The following is a 22,675-nucleotide window of genomic DNA, read 5'->3' on the forward strand; positions in this document are numbered from 1 at the left end:
AAGGAAGGAGTTCCAGGAATTTGAGCTGTGGATGATTTTGCTAGAATTAAGAGTAAACATAAGTGATCTTAAAAGGAGTGGACAGTTTCCTAAATGTAACCGCATATTCCAAGAGCCTATTCAAAAGTATTTGGAATCTGCCCTCAGCTATCCATTGTGAGTCAGTTTGCTGCAGGTATTTGTATATGGGTGGACAGGCAAACACTTGCCATTTTATTGTTTAAAATATTTTTCCAATTTTTTTTTAAGTTGCAAAAAAAAAAAAAAACCAGCAATTTTAGTTAATTGGAGATCAGATTAGGTGGTCATTTCCTTGGATTCTGGTTGTCTCTCTTTTTTGTGCTTGGAGAAATTTTGCTCCTGATGGAGAATGGTGACTGCTTTCATTGTGATTCTGAACGGCTGTCTAGGGAGAGTTTTTGAACAAGCTTCATGATTACAGGCTTATGAAAGTACATTTCAGTTTACTTGAACCTAGAGTAATGGATGGACAATGGGTTTGAAGAGAACCTGACCTATTCCTGTAACCTTGTGAATTGAGGAAGGACACACAGCTGCATTTACCAACACAGTAGTGTCCTTGCTGAGATGTGAAAGTTGGCACTTGCTATACAAGAGCAGAACAAGAATGTACGTATAGGAACTGGAGAGAAGGGCGAGGAGGACTTATGTAACAATATCCTGGAGACCATCAAATCTTTTACCTCCCACACTGCATGAGTACCATCATGTCTGATTTCAGATCAAACCCAGTAGTGATCGAAGTATGTTATTCATTTCTGTGACTTTACAAAGCATGATTTGTCACATGCTTACACACTGAGAAACAGATGAGATAACGCTCAGTTTCACCTCAGATAACTTCAGGTATCTAATTCGCATAGTTAACCCAGCAGTTCACTCATTCTATCTGCCTCTGTAGACAGTGGGATAGAGAACAGAGAAGCCACCAGAAAGGAACTTAATTGGGTTGAATTTGGTTTCTGGGGCACATGTCTGTATTGACTAGCCTTCAAACTACACCTTGAACTTGGACATCATTGTTAGGTTTGGATGAACTCTGGCATAACCAAGGTTTCTGTGAGGGCAATCCATCATTGCTGAGATGCTGAGGTACACAAAATCAAACAACTTGACTTTTTGACTTATCCTCTTGGATAATGGTGCTCTTTAAATGTTTATTGATTTCTTTGTTAATTTCAAACTAAAATGGAAAGGATTGAAAAATGCTTTTTTGACAGACTTTCTTGAAAAAAAGCATTAGTTATTTAGTTTACAGAAATCATTCTAGAAAATTAAGATTCAGATACATGGTTTTTCATCATTTATCTATTTCAGTTAAGCTACACATAAAATGATATACTCTTGGCTTTTGGTGTTTCATCTTTGATACTCTCATTCCTCTTTTTTTGCTGGAAGAAATTGCAGTCTGCTGTGTGCTATTTGGTCTGACAGGGTCAACAGCTTCCAAATAGATTAAGCTGTAGGTTACTGTCTCTCCATTTCCTCCCTGTGCACTGGTACCCACCAGATAACTGTACAGTCCCTCTTGAGTGCTCATTCTTTCTCCAATTTTTCATGCAGTCTCAATTTGAAGACTTACAAATTAATATAAATGTAGTTATCAAGTACTGATTTGTCTTTGCAAAATACCACATATCTTGCTATGGAGATCTTGGTTGCCTGGCAAGGATGTTTGGATACTTGCTGTATTTCTTGCTGGTTTTAACATGGGCTAGGTTTTGTCAAGGCATACAGATTAACGTAGGGCAGATATTCAAGTCAAGACACCTTCAACAGTGAGCTTGGTCTAGCTATATTTGTATGTGACTAGTGCTGGCTATAAATGAGCTTGGTTTCTTTCCCTCTTTCCTCAACTGATACCTCTCAAGTGATAGTAGCAACGAATGCTACACATTCATTGCTGAATTTTCTGAAATTGACACATTGACTCTATGAGTGCTTTACATTGTTTTACTGTGGTCAATAACTGCTTTATGGCAAAGTGAAGAAGCAGATTATTATACTTTTTGTTTGTTTGTTTTCAATACAGCTTAGCGTTATCACTCAAGATAACTCAGTTTCAAGAGAACTGTGAGACTGAAGTTTAGACAAGATATGAAGTCAGTTGCAAAACTGCCTTTTTACAAGTCATCAGACAGATTACATACTCAAAATAATTTTGAAAATGTAAACAAAAGGAAGTGATAGCATAACAATTCATACTTTTGGGAAGATAATACAAACTTTACAGGAAAAATTATTTTAAAGCAGCAAGATCTACCTTGTCTTCTACCTGGCTGTCACAGTCCTATCTTATAATGTTTCCTTATAATAATTCAGTCTTGCCATCATTGCAACATTATTTTTCTCGATATAAATGTTTAAGGGTCTAGTGAAATATTGGCCACATTTTAAATTTCATCCTGTAAAATCCTTTAAAAGAAAAATACTTTACAGATGGATTTAGCGTAGTCTGAGTTTGATTGATATTTATGATATAAAAGATCTATCCCACCTGCTCTTCTCCTTTGTCATAGTAAGATTAGTCTTTGTTATTGGATAATACTTTATTAAATGGATTGTGTTCATTTCGATATGTACCCTCAGTTTTCCTTGCCATAGTTCTTTCCTTTTGTTAGCGTTTGGCAGCAGTAATGGATTAAATATATTTAGTATACAAATTTTATATAAAATTGGAATGGCAGCTGTCCAATACAGCAGTGTAGCTTAGCATAATGAGCACTAATAAAGCAGATAACAAGTCTATTAATGAATATTAATTCTTAGACAATGGATGCAATTAGATGTGGCATAATAGAGATGAATTTAATGGTTGGAAAGACATTAGTCTGCCTCGTTCAGTAATGTCTATTTTAGAAATGTGAATCCTGTTATTTTTGTTTATGTATGCTTCCATCTCCTTGAGCATCCTCTTCTCTAAATACACATTTGGATGTGGAATTTTGGATTTTTGCTCTCCTCATTATGTTCAGTCTTTCAAATATATATATATATATTTGAATGTATTAATGAATCTTTTCAACCACTTTTGTTCCTTTCCTCCACGAATCCTCAGATTAGCAGCAGAAAGGAGCCTCAAACTGCATATAGTATTCCAAGCATAGTATCAGCAAAATCATGCAGATCAAGAAATATGTGAATATAACAGCATATAACAAAAATCTCATAGCTTTCATGAAGTGTTGTACCACACGTGACGCTCTAAGTCATTACTTATAACCATCCTATTCTCTTTGGGACTCATTTACTTCAGAAAAAAATGTAGCAAAAATCTCCCTCTGTGTGTATGTTCCAAGATGTTTTCTCCAAAGGTTTTTATTTCATGTTTACTCATGTATGTGAGACAGGCTTTATTTCTGTGTCATTGGATTATCATCATTATTATTTTTTATATGAAAGTAAATTCTGATAAAGTAATAAACTGTGTTGAACGGAGTCTTAACTTTGAATTAGCATCTCATTGTGAATACCAGTAAAGGTTGATTTTCAGGTCTGGGAAGGAGTTTCTCTTAATAAGCTATTGTTTCTTTTTTTATATCCCCAATCCCATTAGTGCTTATAGCAACTTTCAATTTAGTATTATTTGTGAAGTTAATTAATGTTGTTATCCCATCAGATTACTTTTGAATTTGTTAATTAAAATTGGAGTTAGCACTGTTGTCTATACTTCCCTAATCTAATGCTAGCTAGGAATGTGCGAAATAATTGAGGACTAAAAACACATTTTTAATTTTTTTCTATCTTGAATGACATACATGAATGACCAAGAATACGGTTCTTTCTTTTTAAACTTTCTGAGTAGAGACATAGATACTATTTTTTACATTTATTCTGTCATTCTCTGTGATGATTCAGTGGAAATCTTGGGTGGCTTTTTCAGCAAAAAACTAGAATTATGATCTCACAAATTCTATAAAGCTGAAATTTAAAACTAATGGAAATTTTATAGAAAAATGAAAAGGAGATAAACCCAAATGACAAGGATGTTGTAAGATTTGGTGAGGCTGATGATTGTTTTACAATGGAAGCGAATCAAGGAGTTTTTCATGATATGAAGTTTGTTGTACTTTTTTGTTTTGGTTTGTTATTGTGGTTGTTTTTTTCCCTGAATTCAGTAGAAATGATCTAATATATTGCTCCTTCTTGTTACCCCTCACGAACAATCTCAGCAGCACAGCACATCTCAATCTTGAAAAACTTCTCAGGAAATTTTATCTTTGTTAGACAGAATGTAGTGCCTAATTCCAAATTACATCTGGAATACATCCAGATGTAATTTGCTCTTTTTTACTCATAAGATAGTCTGAAATAATAGCCAATTTCTGGTGTTTTATGCATTTTCTGGTTGTAGTAAATGTAGTTAAAACATTTTGTTGAATTTTTATGGAGGTACATTTTTATAGCATACTCTGTCATATCAAGTTATTACTTGCAAAGCTATGAACTACAATGTTTTCTTGCTTGAGTAGATTCTGTATGCCTGCTTGAACAGACTTTTATTCAGAGGGTATTTGTCAGTGGGCATGCATCAGTTATAGAAACATTTCCCAATTTCATGCTATAATGTATGATGATAAGTCATGTTACTGTAAGTCACAAAATATTTTTTTACATCTGAATGGTTTGCAGTCAAGTGATGGAAGCTGAAGGTTAGCATTCATGGATTTGTAGCAGTACACTGGAGACTTAGCAATAATGGAATAGGAAAAAGTATGTGAATAATATTTTAGCATTTTACAAAATAATATAAACAAGGAAGTGCTGATTTTTAACTTAAGCTTGTTCAGTGGCTTAGGTAGGAATACTTTTTCCCTGTCCTCATGTAGCAAGTAGTTTTTTATATAGCTTTCCTTGAAAAATATACATTTTTTTCTATACAATGAATGCTAGTTTTATCTTGGTATGGAATGCAAAATAATGAATCTCTGTTACCAACATTTCCACTTATATTCTATTCATTTACATGTATGGAAGATGGAGAGCAGTCAAACTCAACTTTAACAAATTTAATCATAAGCTGTATCTGATTAAACAGTTGATAACACTCCTATGATAACTACGGATACTGTGGGGAAGGAGGGGATGATGCGAAAATCAGTAGCATTTTCTTATAGTGCAGGGGCAGCCTGTAACATGCAATAGAAAACCATTCAGATACCCAGACTAGATGTAAGGGACCTGCCTCTAGCACAAATAGCTGCATTGTAGTTTCACCATTTTAGCACGATACCCATTCAAATTAATTTCTCGTGATAGTAATTCTACAGTTACAAAAGTATGCTTACAGATGGCTTTTCTCCTTTCCAAATCCAACCATCCCTGCATGGATGTCATGAGAGACATCCCTGTAGAGATACACTGGGTGGTAGAAGTTATCTTGGTTCTGTCTATTTTACATGACATTGAAATATAGGATGTTCCTAAGTGCCTCAAAAGAATTTTTGTACAGTTATCTGTAGTAGATATTGTGGTGATATGTTATTCATACACGGACCTAAATTTGCATTCTAATCTTACTTGGTAGACTTTCTGTGATCTTAAATGATGGGCAGCATACATGGAGAGTTATTTCAGAACTGTTTGCATTTTTTAAATGCAGAGACAGTCCAGCAGACACTAAAATACAAAAGTAGCCAGTTCAGGCTAATTAGTTTGCTTACCAGCTTTCAAGATTTATACATTTTAGCACTACACTTCCCATCATTTTCAACAGTCATCCTTGAGTCAGTTTCCAGAAATATGTAGTATACATCTTCCAAAAAGACCTTTGGTGAAAGAAAAAATAAATGCAACATTGACCAGCTTCACATTTTATTTACTCCTATGCCTCCACATTTAAAAGCATGGAATCTTTTAAATGCATCAGAATCATAAACATTGTTCCATCATCAGCCTGATCATGCTGTATAGACAGCTAAAACCGCCTTCTCTGAAAATTAGCTGGTCTTTGTTTCATCAAGTCTAGGCGAGTAATAGTCCTGTTTGCCAAGGCATTGTGAACTGAGAATTCACATGAAGTAGCTCGTCTACGTTGGCCTTCTTTTGTTTTTAAGTTTAGTGTTTTCTGTAATTCTTTCTCCATGTTTTAGAAGTGTTATTTTCATATTACTTGCATAAATGCTTAAATCTCCATTTGGCTATATTGGCATGTGTTTTGTCACTTATGCAACAGTCTGCCTCATACCTGTTCTTCTCATCAACTTACAAATCATTGAGCCATTGACGAATACGGCAAAAAAACTGTCCAGGACAAATCCATTGAGGATCACTGCTGAGTTGTCTTAATTTTAACAGTACCTATGCTGTGAAATATCCAGTCAAAAATTTAAATATGGTGTGTACAAATATCTTTGTCAGCTACCATATTTAAAGTCTCTTTGGATTTCTCTGATCAGACATATTTTCCATAATATCATGTTGTATCACCTAATTAGATTCCTAAGCTCTCTCTACTAGTCTGCTAATACTATTCCTAAATACTCTATTAATTAAATCCAACTTAACCTTTTTCTATTTTTCTTGTTTGTTTCTGATCTGTTGTTCTGCTGCCTGAGATTGTTGTTGAGTTAACTGATGTGCATGAGTCCATTTGCCCTGTTCAAATATTGGCACACTTTAGAACTGTAATTTCCTCACTAATTCTCATTTGCATTAAAAATTAACAAAGTGGTTGGAGATTCTACATATGCAACTCTTTCATGTTGGAGAGAAAGAACACGTGTTCACTTCTTTTCCTTAAAACCAAAATATTGTCAGCTGTTTGTAGAGATGTGTAGATGGTTATTGTTACCTACAGAACTTTGGTACTGCAAAATAGCGCAAAACAGAAAACTGCCTCAAGGATTTTGGAATATATGTTACTTGTCAGCGGTGCATATTCATACACAGCATTTTATATCATTTCTTCAAATGCAGTTTTTCTCATCCATAGACAAACATAAAAGTTAGAAAGGAGACTGACAACAGAAGTTTTCTGCCCCTGAAGTAAACGACACTGTGAGCATTACTTCAAGAAACCTAACATGATCCCTGTGTCCTAGTGACTTGAGATAGCTGTTTGTTTTTCAGGACTTCCTTAGTAGCTTAGTTTCCAGATCTGCTAGCTGGTTTCTGTGCCATTGGAGTTGGGACTTAGACGGGCCCACACTTTCTCCCTAGCTGTAAGTCAACAGAGACTCAGCAGCCCATTGGGATCATGTATATTTTATGTCTAGATGAAAGCAGACCTCTTATGCATTTATTATGTACTTAATTTGGTTTGACAGGTTGGAATCATTTTGCAATTGTGATTTTTTGAGAAAAGAAGTTCTTTCAGCGACTCCTAGCAAGCTTTACTTCTGCATTGTACCATATGGAGTTTAGTACAGATAGTCTATACAAGGAGAGGTCTGGCAGACATTAGAGAAAGCAGCAGAAGATTTGGATCCAAAGTGAATCCACTATCAGCTTTAAAATGTACAAATATGTCTAATAGAATTAAGTAGTCAAGAAGCAGCAGGTATGATAATTAGCTTTCCAGGTGATGAACTATTGACAGATCTAGTACTGCATACAATCTCTATGGTAGTTCTAATCTAATTGATAAATGGAAATTTTGTTTAAAAAGGTGGATTCAAAACCATCAACCAAATACAGCATCCATAATAATTGCTGTGGCAACTAACCAGAACAATATCATATGGTCAATTTTAAGGAACTCTAAGGGTGGAACTGAGTCTAAGAAACTGTGCTTATGGTCATTTTTAGTTGCATTTCTTCCAGTAACTCTGAAAACAATGAAATCAGATGTAGCATCTTACCATCTCTTTGAGCTTTCATGTGGTTAGTTGCTTTAAAACTTCTGCAGAAAGACTTTCTTCCTTTGCAGTGCCAGCACATGAAACCTGAAAGAAGAGGAAGGTGGAGGGAGAGCAGGGGCATATGTACAAAACAGTGTCACACTGAGACACTGGTATGAATGTTGTGGTCTTTACTCTTTGTATCTTTCTTCTGTGTGTAAAAGCGGAAGTTGAGAGACATGTTTGGTTGGAGTGACCACCAACAGTGCTAAAACGATGTGCAGATTCCAAATGAAAAGTAGAAAAAACTGTATGAAATGTAGTATAATTGGAGTTGTGCATTCTATAATCATATAAAAATAAGTTTTCTTTACTTTTCACAAAAAATAAATTCTGGAAGATAGCTGTATTCACTTTTTCATGAAACTTGTTCAATTGTATTTTGGCAGTTACGTTACATGTTTGTCAGTTTCTCCTTATTTGAACAAGAAGCGAATAATTTCTCTTTCAAGTTCAGAGAAATTATTTGGTATGTTTTTTCCACAAACTGCATCTCTAATCTTTAAAAAAAGAGCCATGTGGGCAGATGATTTCACCTAAACAGAGGTTTTTTTGGGAAGTCAGGAGACTCCATGTGGGTGTAATGATCCACATTTATGCACCTGTGGACCTCAAGACTCAGGCAATTTCAGGCATTAAGGCCTTTATTTACTTGAGTACTTCCATTAATTTAAGTAAGGATATTCTTATTAAGTAAGGTAATAAGCTCAGCAGTGTTTGCAGGTTTGGCCCCTGCAGTACATAAGTGATTGTGCAATTTGAGCACTCTTGTCACTCAACTTTCCTCTTTTTTTCTTGTGTAAACAAGCATTGCAGCACAAAAGTGTAGGTAGGAACAGAGGTTATCTCTATAGTATCAACATTTGTTGAAAGGTACTTGGCCATTTACATTATGCATGATTCCGTAATTGTTCAGTTTTCTTTACTGCTTAGGAAAAAGCCCAACAACAGTTAGAGTGATACCTGTTGATAATCACATGATTTCTGAATGCTGACAGCTGTACTGTAAATGTAAATCCTAATTAGAGATAACCTTGCTGCGTTATTTGACTTTGTAAGCAACGTCTGTCCTCTTCTAAATTGAATGATTGGATGGAAATTGTCATTCTTAATATGTTTACCTTCCATTTAATGAGCAATTCCATTATGAAGGCTGAAAACAATGTGGTCTCACATTCAGGTTTTGTTACAGTTCATCAAAGAAAATATCCTTGCAATGTCAGAATTCCTCTGTGGCAGGCAACACGAGGAGCTGCTTAACAATCATCCATGAAAGAGGGATTCATTTAAAGGCAGCGTGAAAAGATTAAAGGCAAAAAAAAAAAAAATTCAAACTAGGACTTAGATAAGGCCAGAAAATGCCTCGAGGTACCAACTGCAATATTTCAGTGGTTTGCGCTGTCTGGTAATGTATTGTATGAGGAGTTCTCTCCCCTGGCATATTTGCCCCCCTGTTTCTATGACCTAGGCTTCATTCTCATAGCAGTCTAAAGACAACAGAAAGACATTCTCAGAGATTTTTTTGCTTTCATGAAACTTCTTTAACCTATTTCTGCCTTTCCATTGAAGGTAAAAATGCTGTTGGTGGCAGAATCTTTGTTGCTGACTGCAGTTTTGAGTGACCCACATTTTATTTGGTTAGTCGATTAATGTAAAGAGAAGTCAAATAAGTGTATAGATGAAAGCTAACGTAAAATGGCCAGGGTACATACGACATGCCATATTGTTGCCTGTCTTTTACAATCTGTATTCCAGTGGATGATTTGAATTGATGCAAACGCTTCTAACAAATTCCATTTCATTAGCAAACTGTGAATATCATGGTTGCAAAAACAAACTGGCAGAGTTGGTAGCCATGGTTTGTTAGGCTTCCTGGATGCCTCGTACAATGCTGGGTCTGTGTGTCCTGCTGGTTTCAAGGGCAAGCTGGGCTTCATGAGCCATTCAGTAAAGGTCAACTCTGTGATTATTTTTCATCTCCTCTCATCTGGAGCTAGCACAATGGTTAAAAAGCCATATGTGACTGAAGTGTTTTCACTGTTGCTATTTATTTCTTGTGTCTCTTGCTTCTGAAGAATTTATGTGATGTTCAGTCTCATTTAATTCCCAACTCAAACCTTTTTTCTTTCTATCTTGTAGAAGTATGAAATGACTTCTGCATTTTATAGTGAGAAAGTTGTTTGGATTCAGTTTTTTTTTCAATTATCTGCAAATCTTTATCATTAAAATAGCATTTTCTACTGCACTCTAAAAAATGATCAGTTAATATTTAAAGATATATTTTTTTTTCCTGTCTTTGTTTCCCAGGTATTACCCTCTTCTTGATTATACAGAATGTATGTTTCTAACCTTTTCTAAAGCTTTAAGTTTAGTGATAAACATATTTCATGAGCAGCAAGACAATAAAATTATATAAAATCCAACTATTGTAACAGTTTCACAGGTTGACTGGAGATAAACAGGCACTGTGCTAAATTTTAATCTGTATCTTGGTATTATTAGTTTGCCCATAGTTAAAGTTGATAATGTAAGGAGCCCAGTTTAATAAGACTAAACAAATCCAGTACTATTGTATATATTTAGCTACAAAGAGAAACTGGAAAATGCGTAGATGACTTAAAACATTCTTTTTCTGCTTTGTTATCACACACACAAAGTGAAGTTAGCCATTATAATTAAAGATATTTAGAGACAGAATTACTTTACATATTACTTTACTTTCCTGCATGTTTCAGGCAGCTTTCAAACGCTTATCGTTAACCGATGGTTTTTCATTCCTAACACCTACTTTAAATTTGAAAAAAGCAACAGCCTGAAAAAATTATCATACAAAGTTTGAAATGATAGTTAAGAGATAACATGAAGACTACTTTTGTTTTTTAAAGTGCATTTACTAGCAGCTTACCTTTCAGTGAAGCAGAACTATTTATACCTTGAATTGAAATTTCTAAGTTCTATGGAAATCTTCATGTTCCTTCTTGGAAGTGATGTAGGATATAGCAAGCTCAGTTATTTTTGTATTATCAAGGGCTATTGGAAATACTAGAGACAGCCAGGTGAGGAGGTTAAAATAAGGATAAAACAATTGCTTGGTGAAGCATGAAGGAAAAAGGAAAAAGAAATGGGTTTGTGCCTTATCTGGTAGATCAAAGCAGTTTCATGTTCAGTGCTGGCACAGAGAAAATCACTTGAAGTCAATAAGAGTTTTTTGCATTGTAGTGAGAAAACGAACATCACCACAACACCCTACCTGCTGCTTGGTTTGTGGGATTTTCTTAGTGGGTTTAGTTTTTCTGGGGTAAGGGGAAAAGGGGAGCATTGAAATTTCCATTTACAATGTAATGTGAAACAGCTTAGAGTAGCTTACAACCCTTCACACCATGAAACCAATTTACTTATGGGAAAGATAACGGAACAGAAAGCCGTTCACCATTAGGATATCCAGCTGAGTACTTAGGGGAATTTTTGGATGTGTGCATGTGTATCTTTGTGGTGCTATCTAAAAGAGTCATGTCAGTTTTCTTCCAACTGGAAGTATCTGCTGAGCAATGCCTGCATGTAATGTTTTCCCATTCTTCAGGCAACTTTTGTTTCAGTCTCTTTCAAAGTCAAAATTTGGTGTAGTAATATAGGCAGACATTGTCCACACAGCACACTGTGGGCTCTCTAAGAATTTCTTTCCAAGCCTTATTTACACTTGCACTCTGGTTGAAGTTTAAATTGACTTTTCAGTTTTCGTTTTTTTCTGAAGGAGTTAGCAGTAGACAGCTACTCTATGATGGTGGTGGTCTCATGGCAGTATTTGCTTATTTCATATGGAGTAACAGTGACATCCAGTGGTTGGATATTCCAGCCAGATGCATAAATCACTGTACTAAGCAGTATTTCAGTGAATGTACTCCTGCTGGTATTTCATCTAGAGCCATATCCAAGGTTCCCTTGGGTGGGAGAATGGGGGTGCACAAATAATCTTTACAGCAAAAGAGATTTGCTGTGGGACTTTGAGCAAGCGTTCTGCTGAAGTGAAAAAAAATTCTTTATGATTTGAATCCAAAAAGCACTCTTTGTGTTTATTTCTGTCATTGAAAAATCTGTTTATGTAGCAGTGAGAGGTTATCACTTGTTGCAGCATGACTTACTGAGTTCTAATTTGTGTCTGAAGTTCATCTCATACCTAGGCACCTGTGCAAACAGTAATGAGGTTTGTGTTTCCTATCTGCAATTAACATTCTTGTAGCTGAAGTGGGAAGAGGAAGAAAATAATGAGAAGAATTTTTCATTTCTTTGTGGTATGACATGCTTATTCTAGTCACTCATTAAACTAAAGGTTCTGCTATTATTAAAAAACAAAATCCCCTGTAACTACATTCATTCTGTACTGTGCAATCTGTTGGGGAACTTTTTTGGTTGTCAAAGATTGAATGAAGCTTTTAAATATGAAAAGGAACATTTATTGTTCATCAGAACCAATTACATAGGAAAAGGAAGGTATCAGACATGAATTCTTCCTGTGTGTTACTGTGCTGTTTTTCTTGTATTGGTTTCTATTCTGAACAGATCATATGTCAGCTTGCAATATAGAGTTAAATAACTACTGTTACATAAAAGGTTGCACTTGTTTTCAGAGTTCTCATGCATTCTGTAATAGCTTCTTTGTAAGCTTTCGATATTGAAGGTCAGTAAGGCAATAGAACCCTTTGCATCGGAAGTACGCTTCTACACCTTCTTTACCGAATGTTAAAGATTTTTTTTATTCACTCTGTAAGGAATCTTTGTTCTGAAATGCAAAAGCATTTGAGATAGAGCTATGAAAGATTTGAAGTGCTGGTGCATTTCTTCTGAGTTATGGTAGTGGTCATTCCTGAAATAGGGTTCAAACCAGTTAAGATAAGGTAGTTGACAATGCTTACAGAGTAATAAAGTGTTGCATTATGGTACCCTTTGGTGATATAATTGAAAAAGTCAACATGTTGTAAATCCAAGCAAGCTATGTCCCTGTAATTTCATGTCAAATACAAGGAAAGCCTACAAATTTTATTACCAGTCAAGGAAGGAAGAAACCTTGTTTTAATTAGGAGAAAGCAGCAGTATGCTTCTCTTCTCTTGTTTTTTGAGTATTTTCCTGTTTCTTTGTGTCTCATGGTACTAGTAGTTCTAGATGAAATTTCTCATTATAGATTTGGGAGAAAAACTTTAGACACAGGTAGCTCTTGCTGACCTTTCAAAATTCAGTGATTTGTCATCAATCTCCTCCAGAGTTACTGTAAACGATAACTTTCAGTTAAAGGCTGAGAGCTGTAAGATTTACTCTGAAGTTCCCGTAGGCTGGAAATAGAGGTTTCAGTTGTGTGTGCAGTGAAGCATTTATTGTGGAAGTGTCTGAGAAGACATGTCAAAAGTAGTTTTGCGACAAATATTGTCTCTCTGAACCTTTGAAACCATGCAAGATGTTTATTTTCGCCCTTAGATTTATACAGTCTGATGCTTAGTTCAATTTATACCTACCTTTCAATTCAAGATTTAAGAAGATCACTGGTGTTTGTTGTTCATAGCTCCAGTTGTCGTTAGGATGTAAATCACTCAGTGCAGTCAGGTAGGCAAGCTTTTGGGGAGATGCACCTTAGGGCAGATTCCTGATGTGTAAAGAAGAGAGGTGGCTGGCTTGCTCCAGTACTTTGGCTGTAGATGGAGACATCTGTCTAATGAAATTCTTTTAACATGAAGTCTGCAAGTTTCTTTAAAAAGTGCTTCACAGCATATAGAGCTTAGGAAGTGTATTCTGCAAATAACTAACTAATAAAAGTGGTTTTCCATTTTCTATTTAAATATATATTGCTAGGTAAAAGTATATCCTGCTCAAAATACTACTGTTACTTTTCCTCTGATTTGCAAATAGGTTGCAATACTCCAATACAACTATTTCCTTCAAAGATTTAATCTAGAAAATAAATTTTGTAGAAATGTAGAAATTAGGTAGAAAGAATGTAGAAAGAAACCCCTTTTCAATACATGAGAAACAAATTGCACGTTGCATTTAACAACAAAAGAAAACTGACATAGAAAATAAAAACTGACTAAAGATAATCTGGTTTGTGATAATTTTACTGTAACAACTATGTTGATGCATTTCCTCAAAATGTGTAAAATAAATCCTTTTTATTTTGAAGCATGAGTGTCTTAGATAAAGTTTTTCTGAGTAAAATTTGACAACTGCAAAGGTTAGAATGATTATCTACTTCCCCTCTGTTCACACAGGAACAGTACTACAAATTACTGTGCAAGCCAATCATTTCACTCATGTTCTTAGGCGATGAGACCATTTTAGGGGTGCTGCATGAAATGGGTTATTGTGTTGCTTGCTTTTCAAACAGTGCCAGTACACTGAGCAATCCAATCTCAGCTGTAATATTTCTGAACTCTATGACCTTAGCACACTTGAAATCTGTCCACATAACCCCATCCACAATCGCTCCTCCAGGGACTGAAGAGGCATTGGCTTCTACAGTGTAATTAGGACTTCACTTTGGCTGTTGGGGATGTTCTGGGGCATAGTGGGTAAAGGTGAAATGGCAAGGCCTCTGGTGAACAAACCTAGGGTTATTTTTTTATTATGACTACTTTTAATGCATCCAGGCATTTCATCCAATTCTTTCCTCTGTTTGCTTAGTAAAAAGTGAAAAGAGTAGAGTGGAAAAGGCTGTTGACATAACAATAAACTATTTTGTGAATTGTCTGTCTTTAGTTAACAATGACTGTGAAAACAGTTACTGAATTTCCATATATCTATACAGCTCTGATTTGTCAAGTGAGAGCTCTTGGTAAACATCTTCATATCAAAATTATTTTGCCCAAATCTCTAGCAGGTTTGACCAACATTCCTAGCACAAATCTTAATTCAATAAACTAGTTGGACGATAACGACATTTTTCAGAATTCTTTTGTCTAACTGGGTATTCCTGACTTAGAATCATATAATCATTGAATCACCAAGGTTGGAAAAGACGTCCAAAATTATCCAGTCCAACCGTCCACCTATCACCAATATTTCCTACGAAACCATGTCCCTCAGTACAACATCTAAGCTTTTCTTGAACAGAATACTTCTTTGTCTCTCTCCAGCATACAGCCTATTATTAGTCCCCTCTATTTTAAAGCTGGCACAACTGAAACATAGTTTTGTCTGAACCTTTGGTGGTGTTGTTATGGGAAAAAGCTTCAGCTATCTTTTTCTTCCTTATTTTTAACCTTGAAGCTTGATCTTTAGTGACAGTTTAGATTTAAAATCACTTCCTACTTTATCACATAAGTAGAGTGATTGAAGGGATCTGGAATGCAAACTGTTTACTCACTTAGCTGTCAGAGTTTCCCTTTAAGCGAATCATTTCAATTAATGCTATACAAACCACAATGGCAGTGGAGATCAGCCTGAAGCCATATATATGGGTGCCAGTTAAATTCAGATGTCAAACATGGCTTTTAATTACAGTCCTACAACTGCCGATCACTGGTATTTAAAACATGCTCTATGTTTCAACTTCACTTTATTAATCCATTATATAATAGAATGGAGTGAAATGAGAGTTTGCAAGTAAAGGTAGATGCAAGCTATTGTGCTTGGAATTCTGAATATAGAAAGTATATTAAATAGACACACAGGAAATACGTGCTTTGTTTTGTTTTCATAAAACAGGAATTCTAACAAGAAAAGATATTTCTGGTTCCTTTACTGTATCTTCAAATGATGGAAGTGGCATTATGGAGAGAGTAAACCTGGGGTAAAAATACTTGAGGGGTCTTCCAACTCTTCCATCTATAACTTCTATTTATCTTGCTTGTAACTGAGAGCTCTCCTGTCGGACAATCGCTTTGGAAAGCATGTTAATGTTTGAATGTATTTCTTTTTTTTCTAATTCACCTCCTGGCTAATCACACATTTCAGTGTCATCAGTAGGACATGTCACTTCATCAAAACAAATGTTTCTCAGATTTGTGGGAGTACTTTTTTGACTCATTTTTGATTCAGTGTTGAAAGAAAGGAAGAACACTATGAATTCCAAATAATGGTGGACACTTTGGCAAGTGGATATTAATACGGTGCTGTGGAGTCTTCCAAAATTCATTATTTGAAAATTGTGAATAAATGAAAGAACATGAGTTTATTGTTCAATTCAGTTGCAGATATCCGGTAGAAAAAAAAGTATCTTTCCTTTCTTGTTGATTCGGTGTTTTGCTCACTTTGCCCAGTAACAAGCACCATGTTGGCACATCACTGTTATCCTAGTGATATATTCCTTCTTCCACAGTATTCTTAGTAGTTGGGAGTTTTCTGTGTAATCTGGTGTAGCAATCAGAAGGACTAACACGATGGAAATAGCGTTACAAAAGGTGGAAGGAAAATACAGCGCTCACCTGGATCGGAAGATTTTGGGCTCGCAGGAAAAGGCTCCCACCAAGGAGGGATCTCCAGGAAGAGATCCTTCCTCAGGGGCAGTCAGCCCTTAAACGAGGCCTAAGAGGTCCTTAAATGAGGCCTTCTGGTTGCACAGGTGAATTGCCTTCACCTGTGCTCCCAGGGCTGACTGGGTCTTTCCTCCAGGTGCTCAATCAGTGGTTCAGGCCATGACTCAGCAGTTCCCATACATCTGGAAAGCAGAAAAAAAACTTCGGGTTCAACAGTATAAGTTTACAGATGGAAATCTGTCATTTCCAATTACATTCAAGAGTTAATTAGAGATTTTAAATTTTCCAGATTTGTTCCCTTCACTTATCCAAGAGAAAAATATCTTCTCCTTTGGACTGTTGCGATAGTCCTAGTATCATAACATCAACGCACCTCGTTTAGACCTTACCATTTCTGAAGCAAAACTATAGCTGAAAGCACGTAAAATCAGCTTGACATCTTACCCTGAAACCATATCTTTGGAAACAAGGGTACTTGTGGGATGTTTTATTGAAAAATGCAGTCAGTAGCAAAGCAGACTGTAAAGCTAAGATTGTTCAGTAGCATAACATCTAGAGCTCTACTTCAAGAAATATTCAAAGACAGGGGTAATTTTTTCCATATCTTATGTAAAGACATTGAAGCCTTTCCAAACCCTTCTTCTCCTGTAGCAGATAACCTGTGCTAGCAGATCCTTCTGTCTCTGTAAGTCTATGCCTTCTACTGCTAATTTGGTGGCCAGCAGCTTGCTGCCCCAGATAGCTTGGGAACACTCCTCCCTACTGAGAAAGCAAGTCAAAAACTGCTTCTGCTGAGTCTTCTGGTCGGAGAAATAATTTCAAGTGATCAAAAGTCCTTTAAAAAATAGTGTCATTCTAATGAAATGTTGAAATTCTGGCAAACATGTCAGTCCAAACTCAAGCTGTGTGTAAAACTGCCTAGAAATTTTCACTGAAGTGAAAAAAGTAGAAGAGTCTCTTTTGGAAACCAAAATAATAATAATAAAAAAAAGATTGGGAAGGTTAGAGAGAGTTTTTGTGAAATGGAACAGAACCTAAAACTGATCACTCCTAATGGGTTTTGATTCACAAGGTGGAGTGACTGCTTGTAAGTATGAACACAGCTTGTTGGTCCTTTGGGCTTTGAACCCAGTTCTTTCCTTGTAGCACAGTGTGTTCAGAAGAGGCAGGTGTCTCAGTATCTGCAGGACAACTGCTTCTGAATATTTGTAGGTGTCTACAGAAGCTTTTCAAATGAGGCAGTTAGTGATTTTTAATATGCACATGCAAAACAATTCCGGAAAGCAGTTGCAGTGGATTTCATTTCTACTGATAGGAGATTTAAGCACAAATGTTATGTTTGTTTTTTTTTTTCTGGATGCATTCTTGGGAGCACCTATACATTAAAGGAAGTGCATTATGCTATGTTAAAAACCTATATGTTCTTTAATGCAAAATGACTCTTGAGGACTGCTTTTTCTATTTGTCTGTAGATGGGTATATATAGCATAATTACAGAAATGTTTCTCATTGATGAATGCACCTACAAGTATCTGGAGAGGAAGAATCTCTTAAAATTATCAGTTATTTCCCATTCATTACAAAAAAATACACTGTACTGTTTAACTTCCTAATTACACATAGATGAACATGTTTTCTCATATCTTTTTCAGAATTCACTTGGAGGTGCTGATAAGGGTTAGATAAAGTGTTAATTGGGTTACGTTGTATTTTGAGAGTTATAAAAAAGATAAGACAAAATTATTGCTGTGATGAAAAGTATGGAAATGACTGCATGTCCCAGACTTCTCACTGCTATGATAAGGCCATTAACTCCAACTGGTTACAGGACATTTCATTTAAGGAGAAGTATAACTGACACCTATTCAAGCTCTTTTTCTCTGATTTAATAACAAAAAAATGTGGTTTATCCATATTTAACTGGTTGTTTCTCCACTTAACATCAGTCCTTAGTAGCATCAAGTTGAAAATGAACTGCTTGCCACACAGTTTTGTTACTGAACGATAGTGTCTGTGGGAAAAGCTACCATGATGTAGAGTGGTCCCAAAAGCCACTGGACGGTGGCTGGGTATTTTGGGTTACTTTAAGTTATCCTGGTTTTTGAAAGTTCCTGTTCTGGTCTTTTGCTGAATGTAAGTTTTGTAGCAGCACAGAGTCTGTAAGATTTTCCTGCCTGTATACTGAGTTACCAGCAAACTGTGCAGATTTTCAAGTGGAGATGTTACATTATCGAACTATTTAAAATAAGTAACATAGTTTGACACTACTGTGCTGATATTAAAATTACTACAAGGGTACCCTAACTTTTTTGTGTGTTTGTTTTGGTTTATATTCTAGTTCATAGGTGTGTCTATTAGGAAGCATTTCCAAAAACCATGTATGCTATGTAATATTTAATACATATGCTAAGTGGAATAAAAATTATTTTCTCTTCCTGATGTTTCCATTTATTAACACTGTTCTACATTTATTTGTTACACAGTAAAGCCCCTTTCTGCTTCCCAGAGACAGCTCTCAAATCTAAGTAAAGAAGCTAGCTTCAACTCTTAATTAAGTGCAGAGGCCTGTAGCTGGAAATCTGAACTAGGGAGGGGCAAGAGGGATCTGTCCTTGCATCTTCTAATTTGTGTGCCTGTGTTTCCGCACTGCAGTCTGCCATGGTGTACTGAGCTCTGGCAGGTTAAGCGATGCCCCACAGAAAGTAAAAATAACAGATTCCTCCTGTTATGATCTCTACTAACAAAAAATGATATGCTTTTATCAGTACATGTTTACAAAAAGCACAGTTCTTTGTTGTTGACTGTGGTTTTAGGTTTGTGTACAGAACTGTCCCACCCAAAACATTCCCATTGCTCTAGACTGTAGGTGAATACCAAACCCATTGGGTTATGTACAAGTCTGCCAATGACCATTATAAATAGGGGCCAGGGCTCAGATCATCCTTATATGAATGACCCGCTATACGTGCCAAGACACATTCAGAGCCTACATTCTGTCTAAGCTTAAGAAGGAGGTTGAACCATGAAGGGTGTTTACTATTCCAGGCCACCACACCCTGTTTTCTGCTAGAGCCAAAGGAGAACAGGATGGGCAGCACTCAGGCTGCCAAGTATGGATGATTCATGGAAGCATCACAGCTCAATCTGGACATTTATATTTCTAGACTCCGGTGGAAGTCTTGGCCATGTATTTTTATGCTCATCCTAATTACCAATGTTGTAAATAACTACATACATTTACACTATGTCAATTTCCTGAATTTATATTGCTCCCAATTCTTTTCTGTTTGCTTTGGTTTTATAAATTCGAGCTATTTTTACAGAATTAAATATATAATGAATTGTAATGCCTAATGCAGAAATCTTATTAGAAAATAATAACAAAATATTTTAAATCCTATACAGCTTGGCTGTTATTAAAACACTACAATGACACCAAACAAATAATTTTGTTGCTCATCACTTTTCATAATAATATTTATTATATCTTCAAGAAGTACCTGGCCAATCTATTTTAAACAGGGTTTTTCAGCTCCCTTCCATGAACATCCTTTGCTGCCTTGCCCTGTTACCAGACAGAAGCTTCTCCCTTTGATAAAGGAGATTTTTAGCAGTACAGTTTAGTAATCTACTAGTCTACTTCTCCAACAAGGGAAGGCAAAGGCATTTCTGTTTGGTATGGATTAGTCTTTGTTAAACTGGTAAACTAGGTGTTGTCTGAGCATCCCATAATGGAGAGGAGAATGTAGACTATCAGCTGAAAATAGATGGAATTAATGCAGTATTTCCCCTCCTGTGTTACTCCTGTAACTAGTAGCATCCAGTAGGTTTTACAAACAGATACATTCATTCAACAGAAAAGGCATTGGTTCATGTTTGGAGTTTCTGAAAATTGCATGACCAAACAAACGCCAACATTTGCAAACAAGCCATCAGATTAAAGCTGAAAAATAAGCAATAGCCTCACAGACATAACTCATCTACCTCATGGATTTCCTACCCCAAGTGAGGTCAAAAAAACAATGGCTTCACATACACACATGCAAAACTTTTTATGTAGGTAGGGACAACTTTTGTATTATGTGAAGTCTTACTTCATACATTTATTTAGTTTTGTTTATAAATACCAATTAAGAAAAGGTTGGCGATAGTGGTGAAGTAGTAAGTATGTGGTAATAACTGACTGCTTGAAGAGATTGAAAGGATAAATGAAAATCAGCTAAGGGCCTCACACTGCCAAATACTGTGATAATTTTAGGACGAGACTACCAGGGTTTTTGAGAGGAAATAGTGATTTTCATAAGTTTCTGAAATGTTTGTCCCTGAAGTTGCAAGACAGGAAGGCAGAAGGAGTTGCTAGTAATGGAAGTAGTGAATTAAGGTTACTAACATTGATGAGATCCCAAGTGAAATAATATTTGCAGTAAGACAACAACTGGATTAAGGAAGATGAAGGGATGTTTGAGGAAAGATCAGCAGTTGCTTTTGTTGAAGCTAGCTTTGAGGTTACCAGAACTGGTCAGTGCTGTACCCTCTGGAAACAGTGTTCTTTTAGAATATTGCATGAGCTGAATTTATGCATGTTATCATTTCTCTGTATACTTTATCAAAGAAAATGTGCACTTAAAAATTTCAGTATTCTGCCTGAAGTTTCACTGGTTTCTGAGCTGGCCTGCTGTAAGCCATGTTAGGCTACCGTGAGCCAGGAGCAAGGTGGAGCTGAAGAACATGTGTTTTTTGATAAACTGATAAGTACACAGATGTGGCATTGAGATCAGTAGAGAGAGGAAGTGAGACAGATGATGAGGAGGGAGTTTTGTTGGCACTTGGATTTTTGTGAGGTATTTGCATTTGCCACTAAATCTCAGTCCTTAGAAAACCACGTGTACTTTAAAATATACTGAGATTAATTTGACATCATTGTGTTATTTACTCCACTAACCAGAAGATAAACTGTCTGTTCTGATGAAATTGTAGCATCTTATAGCTCTCTAAACACAGTTATTTACATGTGTTAACTTACGAAATATCATGCAGCATGGGGTGATGACTAATAGGATGTTTTGTTCCTTTAATAAGATTTCTTTGCAGGGATGCTCCTGGCTGTTATTATCAGAGCTGGTGACACTTGAAAGTGGTCTTCCATTCTCAGAGCAGAAGTACTCATGTCAGGCCATGTTTGGTTACTGCTCATACATGAAAGCATTACTAATGTCGTACAATTGTGAAGTAAGCTTGTGGGTATGGTGTCGAATTATTTCTTTAGACAGCTCTGGTCTGCAGGTTGGGAGCATGAGAAGAGACTTTTTAGCTCGGGTTTTCTAGTCTGCGTATTATCGCAGCCCCTGCCAGGCACTGATGCCCTCTGCTTTGGCTGCTCCTTGCAGCAGTACCCAGGCTGTTGCTCAGCCCTCTCTGTTTGCCTTGGGTCAGTTTGCATGTTTTCTTTCCATCTAACTCATTTACTCAAGGAGGAAAAAAAGAAAAGACACTGCTTTACATCTCCTAGAAAATTAATTGCTCTTAGTGTCTTGGAAACACCTCCCAGGCTGCAGTTACTATGGTGATAGAAGTGGTATAAAGGTGTAGATAGATTGCCTTAGCAATATGAAACTTCATTTTTTACAGACCAAACCACTGAGATTTTTTTATGTTTTTTCATTTTCTCTTTTACAAACTGGATTGTCCCTGATCTGATAACTGAAGCCATATGCATTGTTTGAGGACATTTTCATGGACTCTCTGTATGAATACAATTTGAAGCACAAACACAATTTGGAGCAGGAGCTGATGATAGCTATTCAAATACATGTTTTTGATAATTCATGTATACCAGTGTATGGGAAATGTACATACCTGCCATTTTGGTAAGTCATGCTACTTTCAAAAATTCAAGTCAACAATAGAAAAATAATATTTTAGTATTATTTAAGTGCACATTGCTGAAGATTCCTGAACAGTAAGTAATTCTCTCTTAAAAATACATTTTTCCAGAGATACCTCAGCCTGTTTAGGCAAGCAGGAACGTGTATGGTTTTCCATCTGCTGTTTATGAGTCAGTTTTTATTTCATGAGTAAAAAGCACTCTGAAGACTTCTATATCACCCCTCCTGTTCTCCTCGTCTGTGTAATTAAACTGGAGAATGAGTTGCAAGTCCTGTTACAACTTCTGAGTAGCCAGGGTAGAACTAGATTCTAAATGCCTCTGTGGTTTTTGGCTTTGTTTATTTGCTGTTTGTTCATTTTTGTTGATGGTGGTGGTGTTTTTTCTTCTGTAAAACAAAGAACAAATAGACTCAGGCATGAGAACTTCTGGTGTTGATTTTTTGTTGTTGTTGTTTTTTAGTATTGCA

General features: G+C 36.1%; 1 protein-coding gene across 2 annotated transcripts in view; it reads left to right on the forward strand.

Moving 5' to 3' along the window:
- FGF14 (fibroblast growth factor 14) overlaps positions 1 to 22,675 on the forward strand; it is a 400,171-nt gene that overhangs the window by 335,951 nt on the left and 41,545 nt on the right. The gene's annotated exons all lie outside the window — the stretch shown is intronic.

The sequence above is a fragment of the Numida meleagris genome, chromosome 1, assembly GCF_002078875.1.
Source record: "Numida meleagris isolate 19003 breed g44 Domestic line chromosome 1, NumMel1.0, whole genome shotgun sequence".
In the NCBI taxonomy this organism is placed as follows: domain Eukaryota; kingdom Metazoa; phylum Chordata; class Aves; order Galliformes; family Numididae; genus Numida; species Numida meleagris.